Raw genomic sequence first — 7,938 nt, 5'->3', positions numbered from 1 at the left:
CAGTTGATAGACAAAGCTTGGGGGGGGTTGGCTGGCGGGCATGGCTTTCACTTTTAATTAAAACTTCACACCCAAATAAATGTAGCTGAGTATCACACCCACTCATATCGTCCTATGAAAAGAGCCCGCCGGGGCCAGATGTTTGCCTTAGTGAGGATAAATATCTAAGTGGCAGCTTTCTCTGTAAGGGAATCTGCTCCCTCTTTCGTTTTGTCGGATTAGCTGGGGTAGGGAAAACATGGGGATCATATTCCGTGCGTTTCCCACTCTCTGGCTGTTCAGCATAAACACCATGAGTTCTTGGCCTCCCTCACATCCGCCTCCTCAGCTCCTCCGCCACTCTCCTCAGCCCCTGGGGTTCCAGCGCAGGGTTTGTTTTAGTAGCATAGCCCCAGCAGAGTGTTTGGTTGTGTTGTGTGTCACACTGGGTGAGTGTTTGATTATGTCGAGTGTTACATGGTGCGGGTGTGCATGAGCAGAAAGGCGGGGGATGTTAATCCCTCTCTGCTTTGTCCTCTGCTGCACAGCTTTAGTCTTTGCAGGACACTTCACACTGGAGCTGTGGAGGAATTCATGTAGCTGCTGCCGAGAGAGGGGCCTGTGGGTTGTGAGGGTCTCATAGTTATGAACACACACACAAAAATTAACAAGGAAGGTACTTGCACATGCAGTTTTCGGTTATTTTCTGGCTTGGTCTGCATTTAATGACGATGCTCACACACTATTCAATGAATTTCCACCTGAAAGGATCTGGTGATATTCTATATTCGTACCATCAAACCACCAACACCAGCAATGAATGTTGAATGATGTTATGTTTGCTATAATCTACAATGCCCTGTTGAAATTAGTTAGCCTCCTTTTTAAATGAAACTATATATTTGTAAAGAGTAAAGGGATTAAAGGGCAATACAGGGAAACTCTTTGCAATGTAGATGATATGTGCAAATGAACAATGTTTGGCTTCACTCCGTGCTCCATGTTCCTGGAGCTCCCCGCTCACCCACCGGCAAAAGTCCAGATGATGTGTAACGCATAATTTCGCATCATCCGGCAGACTCTCGCTGACTAATGTGAAGTCAAACATTGTTCATTAGCACATACCACCCACATTGCAGCGATACAAAGTCCAATCTGACAACTCATCATGGATGATAAAACATGTGATGTATGCGAGGAGGGATTTTTGGCAAAAATTAACGATGCACACTTTTCTAATGAGTAAGCCCCTTTTTCGGCCCGTTTGTCTGTGTTGTGGAAACCAGGCTGTAGCATGAAGCACCTGGCTCAGTTGGGTTCTGGTTTGGGGCTACAGACCGGCCCCACTAATGGGCACTTGAGCCCCCCCACATCCGCCTAGTGCCATGTTCCACTTAATAAGGCCCTATCCTGGGCTGTAAACAAGCCCAGATGCAACCCCAAAACACACACAGGAAATGTCTCATGACCATAACAACACAAGGATCCTGCCAGCTCATGCATGATGGGGTGTGAACAGGAAGGCTGATCTTTGCAGGTTTTCTGCCTCTCTGCTCCACAAGCAGTTATTATCCTGAGGGAAAGGGCTGCATGTGGTACTGCTGCTCCAGCTCTTGCTCTGCGTGCCAAATCCTCACCGGCCGCCAAGATCATCACAGCCTTGCTCCTTTTCCACAGCCTACAGTTACAGTATGTACACAAACCACAGTTTATTCAGCACTGTGTTGTACCTGGCATGTCAGCTTTGACACGCCACAATAGGAACAATGTCTGCTTCCACACAAAGAGTATCTCTCATGCAACAAGGTTTTTATTTTACTTGTAGGGGGGCTGAGACCTTGACAAAAGGTCCAGTGTTAGCGTGAGTGTGGCCCCAGCTGGTTCCCTTTACTACACAGACTGGCTAATGTACAGTGATCAGCCTGAGTCAACAGTCCTGGCCGGAAAAAGGGCTTAATTGATGATAGGAAATCTTTGGGCCAAATGGGTTTGAATCTCCCCCGAAATGCCCCGTTGGGTTTTCTGTCTCATTTGGTTCACAAAATACAAACAACCCTGGACAACCTCAGCAGATATACTTACTGTGAAAAGAGATGTGAGTACATGAACATGTTCATTTGGAGAAACCAACAGCAGGGAGCAGGATTAAAGAATAGTTTCCACTGGTGATATGATGAGGACACACACACACACACACACACACACACACACACACACACACACACACACACACACACACACACACACACACACACACACACACACACACACACACACACAGCTTCTCCTTAATTAGCCAATTACACCCCTCTGCTTCACAAAGGACTTTTATACCTTTAGACAGCCTGGCCGAGTAAAATACCTCCTCTGTTTGAGACTGCTTCATGCGTCCCACTCACTTTTAAAGGAGTAGTTCAACATTTTGGGAAATATTTTCCCCTTACATTATTAGATTATGGTTTTAACTTCTTCACAGAGGATAATGAGAGATGTAGAAGTTTATTAGCTCTCCCTTAAAAAACCCTCCTAATCAAAGACATGGAAATATAATTGTAAAGCAATAGTTTGACATATTGAAAGCTCATTTGCTTTCATGTCGGGTTAGATTCTCACCAGATACAATGCAAACATGACATTACAGTAATACAGTAAAGCTCATTACATCCCAACAATTGTACAATAATAAATACATTAAGCTACCGCCTGCAGCCGGTTAGCTTAGCCTGGCTCTTTCCAAAGCTAAAGAAATCATCCCACCGCTAAAATTAATTAATTAACATTTCTTTCTTTTAAACATACAAATAACTAAAACACATAACCCCCATAAAACTGCAAGTTTCCAAGTCTGGGAACAGCTAACCTGGTTTTGTCCAAAAAGGTAAATTAAATCTGCTTAGTACCATCTCTATATACAAGTAATACCTTATTTTTTCATTTGTAGCAAATGCACGTACACATAACCTCCTGTGAAAACGCAACTTGAGTGTAAACTCAGGTTTTTGCACCTTTGGATAAAGCCAAGCTAGCTGTTTCCCCCCTTTTTTTCAGTAAATATGCAATGCTAGCTGTTGGCCGTAGCTTCATATTTAGCGTACAGACAAGAAGCAGCAGTGCTACACTGCCAAGTTTGCAGAGCACACATCATCTGGAAACTTCATGATTCAAGACAAGTCAAAATGAAACACAACCAAGTCAAAAAAGAGTGGAAAAAAGGCAGACAAGAACAAACTTCAAAACTCCAAATCAAAGAGTGTGAAATGCAACGGAGAATAGCAGATCCGTACCCAGCCCGGGGCAGGGGGTTGTAGGGAGGGGATCAGTGTGTGTGAGAGGTGAGGGGAGGGGGGGGGGGGGGGGGTTTTGGGGTGTGCCTCCTCTCTGAACACAGAGCCGAGGGGTGAGCCTTTGATGGCGGAGCGTGACATGAGCACATTTGGGATGGGGGTGCAGTGGCAGTGTGACAGCAGACACACTTGCCAGACGACTGAGACCCCGGATCTGAGCGGTTCTGATCCATTGGGACATGTTGACAGACAATATGTGCCAAAATCGCGACTCACATCAACTGTCCTGCTTCCACTGATCCACTTGAGCCTTTCCATTTGTTTTTTAAAAGCTCGACTCGAGAGTTAAAAGATGTTACGTACTCTAACACTAAAATCTTCTTTTCCTGCATTTGTAAAGTGACGCAGATTTGGATGTTGAATCCACCCTGCGGTTGGAGTTGTGTGATTGGTTGATCATCCTTTTGATATTCAGTCAATGCCACAAACAAAACCACAGGGGTTTAAAGATGTTCAGGAGGGCCAGAGCAGGTTTCAGGGCCGAGCTTAGACTCCCACATCCTGTCCTTTTCCACTCCTACCCTTTAGAGTGTTTCTAAAAGCAGTCCTTGCATGGGTTTGTGCTCTTTGTTGATGCTGTTTTCACATTTTTTTCCCATCCTTTGTAACTCCTGCTCCCTCTCTTTTTCTCCAGGGAGAGACTCTTTGGTACAAGAGATTAGAGCGGGTGCTGCCTAGCAACTGAATAAAAATGGCAGCTACAAAAGGGGCGCTCTCACTCTCCAACGTCTGACCTACATAATCCCGAGCCTCTGATCGTGCAACATAACAACATGATGAAAGGCCTGCTGTGATTTAACCCTCAAACAAATACTTGCCATCGCTGACCCCCTAGCTCAAAGAGCGATCTCGGCCGCCGCAGAGCAGCGAAGGGTGACTTCTGAAATCTTGACGGTGCCTAATTAGAAAGGAAGAAGGGGCCGGGCACACTATTGGAAATGAGATGAATGTATTTTGAGGAGATGGCAGCAGAGTGGCAAAGGAGATTAACAGTGATCACAGCAATGCTGTTGGCTTCAGAGAGTGAGAGCGAGCGGCGGAACCTCCCTCTGTTCACTGATTCATCTCTCCTTCAGCCACAGGCAGACGGAGCACAGGAATGAGTACAGAGGGATGAGAAAGCTTTACTTCTCTGTCTTCTGCCTATTGATCAAAGGACATGAAAAAAACACTCTGAAAAAAAAAAAAGATACAGCAAAAAGCTGGAAACTTTTTCTTAAAACTTTCTCCTCTTTCTCCTCCTGCACTGTATTCTTAATATAATCTAGCACAGCTTTCATTTGCATCCATTCAAACCTGTCTGCATCTTTAGGCTACATTACATGCTTTAGTCCAAAGTCATTTATAATATATGCATTCACAGTAGGAACTAGATATAGATGCAAAATTGCAACATCTTTTCCTAATAAACAACTAAGTACATTGATAGCATGAAGTGTCCAGACATGGTTTTCAGCCTGTGTTGCAGGATGGGGAGTGAATTTGTTTTTATTCAATATCATGCAATGGAAGTTATGCTCTTTGCTATAATTGTAATGTAAAAATATTCACTTTTTCTTGCTTCAAAGATTGCTTCAACTTTCTGCTCTTGGTCAAAAGTGTATCGATTTTTCATGCATAGTAGTTTGAAGTCTTTTCAAATAATCAGAACCTTCTTCATAATGGCAGCAGCTTCATCCACAACATGTATGTAAGTTGCATTTCAGTACTTGTTCTTACACATTTTAATTGTATGCTAACTGTTCTTATCCACAATATAATGTATGCTGTACAGATTGTAAAGCTGTTTGATGCCGATTTGTGCTTTTTGGCTATATGAATCAAATGTACTTGATTACTTAATTTAAAATCATTTTTTGGGTCCTTTTTTTAGTGAATGCTTAATTAAAAGTTAATTCTGATTAAAATTCAAGAGCACATTCCTTCCAGTGCTATTAATTTCCTTCTCTCTCTTTTATATCTCGATGAAAGGATGAAGTCTGGAAATTGAGACAAAAAGGTTTTGTCCTTCAGGTCAGACAAAGTGCAGTTACAACTTGGACTAAATCCACACTGCAGAAAGTCTCCATGTTAACTGATCAGTACGTCTATTATTCAGTCTTAATATCTCAGTCTTTAAAAGTAAATGACAACAATCTGCGAGTGGTGTCACCTGTTTCCGAGAAACTATCTCGTAGCAAGGGTAATCTTCTTGATACTTCTGCAGCAAAATGCCTTATTTGTAATGTTTTGATATATTGACACTCGTTTTTTAGAAAAATAACAATAACGGTTGGATTTATCTCAATCCAAGAAGAGAAAATAAATCTTGAAAGAAGGATCTAAGACAAAATGGAGAGAGAATGAAAGGGACTTTTGATTAATCTAATTGTACATAAACTCCTGACAGATGTGTTGCTGTTCATTAGATAACATGTTATTTTGAGTTGAATAAAAACCTTTGAGTATTTCTTCCTCTGCAATGTTTTTTAAATTCCAAGACACTAAACAACACAGACAATCCTCTGTACTCTGAAACAGTCTTTTAACCTCTCAGCCTCTGTGCTTTCATTTCACTGATGTGATAGATGCTGCAGAAAAAGCTTTTGTACTTCTTCAGCCACTTGACACTGTATCTTCATTTTCACAAAAAAGTCCCTGCAAAGCCAAATTCTTAAACTCGCCTTTTTTTGTTTTTTTCACCTCTGTAGTGGATTCTTCTCAAAGGTCACAGTGTAAATGTTTATGTCTGCATGATGATATGAGTCAGCATGCGTCTGTGCAATTGTGTGTTTGATTTTATGTTTGTGTCTTGCAACAGGCGAGACAGCAGCGGCGTACTGGGTGTCTGATTGGAGTCCGGTTGCAAAGAGTGGTGAGCTGTGTGAACTCTCTGCTGCATTTTCATGGAAAGCATCTCTTTGGGGGCCTGCAGGTTTTCAATACGCTCATTTACACATCAAAACAGCACAGGAAAGGGATAGTGCTCAAGGGGGGTGAGGGACTGCAGAAGGAGGGAGGGCAGGGTAATGAAGGATGCTTTATTTTCTCTTTTTCCCCCTCAGGGGTGGGCGGGGGTTTAGGTCTATGAGGGAGGCGCATTGATGCCATAATGATCGCCTTTAATCAGACCCGTGACCAGATGGAGGGATTTCTCTTCAGCAGACAAAAACATGGCGTCAGCAGCTAAAGCGGGAAAGGTGTTTTTACGCCTCATTATAAAAAAACAAATGTACAAATCCTGGGTAAATAGTCCTGTTCTGTGTTGCTATAGAACAAATAAATACGCTATTAGGCTCACAGTCAACACAATGAAATATTCCTGAGAAACCTATAAGGAAAAGTGTTGCCTTTTCTGGGAGTAGTCTCACTTTTGGCCCAGAGAAACCTGCTGCTCAGTGCGACTGACACTATTTAACCTCCTGAGCCAGAAGAGAAGAAAAACAGAGCGGAGTCTCAGCCAAGCTAAATCTTTCGAGCGAGACAGAGCTTACTTACTCCTGAAATTAGACATTACTGGAAGTTGGGGTGGGGTCTTCTTCACAACAAGCTTGGTGTTGATTGGCTGCACGCTGCTCCAGCACTGCAGACCTCAGGTGTGTGTGCGTGTGTGTGTGAAGGGAAGGTGTTCCCGGCAGCCACATCTCTGGCGCCAAAGGAACCACAGCTCAAACAAACTCTGTTTTTGGAATGAGCCTTTCTTTCTTGCCTCTATCTGAAGCACTGTGCTCCACTGTGATTCCTTTCCTCTGCGAAAGAGAGAGGCTAAAAATAGCTGTCAGTGACCTGGAAATGTAGTGATAGAATTCATATTTCTGGAGAAAAAAGAAACGGAGCAAAGACATCCTGTCGCTGCTGTATAACAAGTCATTTTGACCTTTGTGATTTAAAAAAACCCCTGTTTTAGTCATATTCAGCAACACGCGGGGATGGGGGGAAAGCAAGTGCAGAAAGGGCAAGAAAATGAAAAAATAAATACTGAAAAGGAAAAAGAGGTTCAAACAAAGCTTTGCTGCAGAAGACAAACTCGTCCTCTGCAGTAACCCTGTGTCCTGAACCCTCTGCTGCTGCCTCCTTCCTATCTAATCAGTGCAGCTCAGCGCAGGTGTGACATGCTGGTTTGTGTCTCACACAGCAAGTGTTTGGCCTCTCTGGTCATATCACTGGAGTGTAAACTGGGGAGGAAGCACGCGCCCCCGTTCAGGCGCCCATGAACTGGAACATGTGGCTGAAACACCACCAGCCGAGTCTCTGGCTAGGAGCGCGCTCCAAGCAAAACAGCCCCCTTTTCTTTTTTTTAAAATAGTTAAATGTGATCCACACGGTGTCAGAGTCCAGGATTCGCAACGCTTGCCTGCCAAGCCATGGACAACGTCTACAATGGCTAAGTAATGAAAACAAAAAAAGGGGAGGATGTTGGTAGTTAACCCACATCTTGTGCTGCAGAAGGAAGGAATAAGTCATTTAAGTTAACTCAGGCATTGCACACAGCGCAGCACTGAGAGTGGAAGTGTGGTTAATTTACTACAGAGACATAATGCAGCTTTGATTTAGACTGATGTTCTTGAATACTAACATGTGCTGTAGTACATGAATCCTATTCTGCTGGAATGCAAACGGTGGAAAGAAAAAGGAA

Source organism: Cottoperca gobio, chromosome 13 (assembly GCF_900634415.1).
Source record: "Cottoperca gobio chromosome 13, fCotGob3.1, whole genome shotgun sequence".
Taxonomy (NCBI): domain Eukaryota; kingdom Metazoa; phylum Chordata; class Actinopteri; order Perciformes; family Bovichtidae; genus Cottoperca; species Cottoperca gobio.
This window is presented reverse-complemented; position numbering follows the sequence as displayed.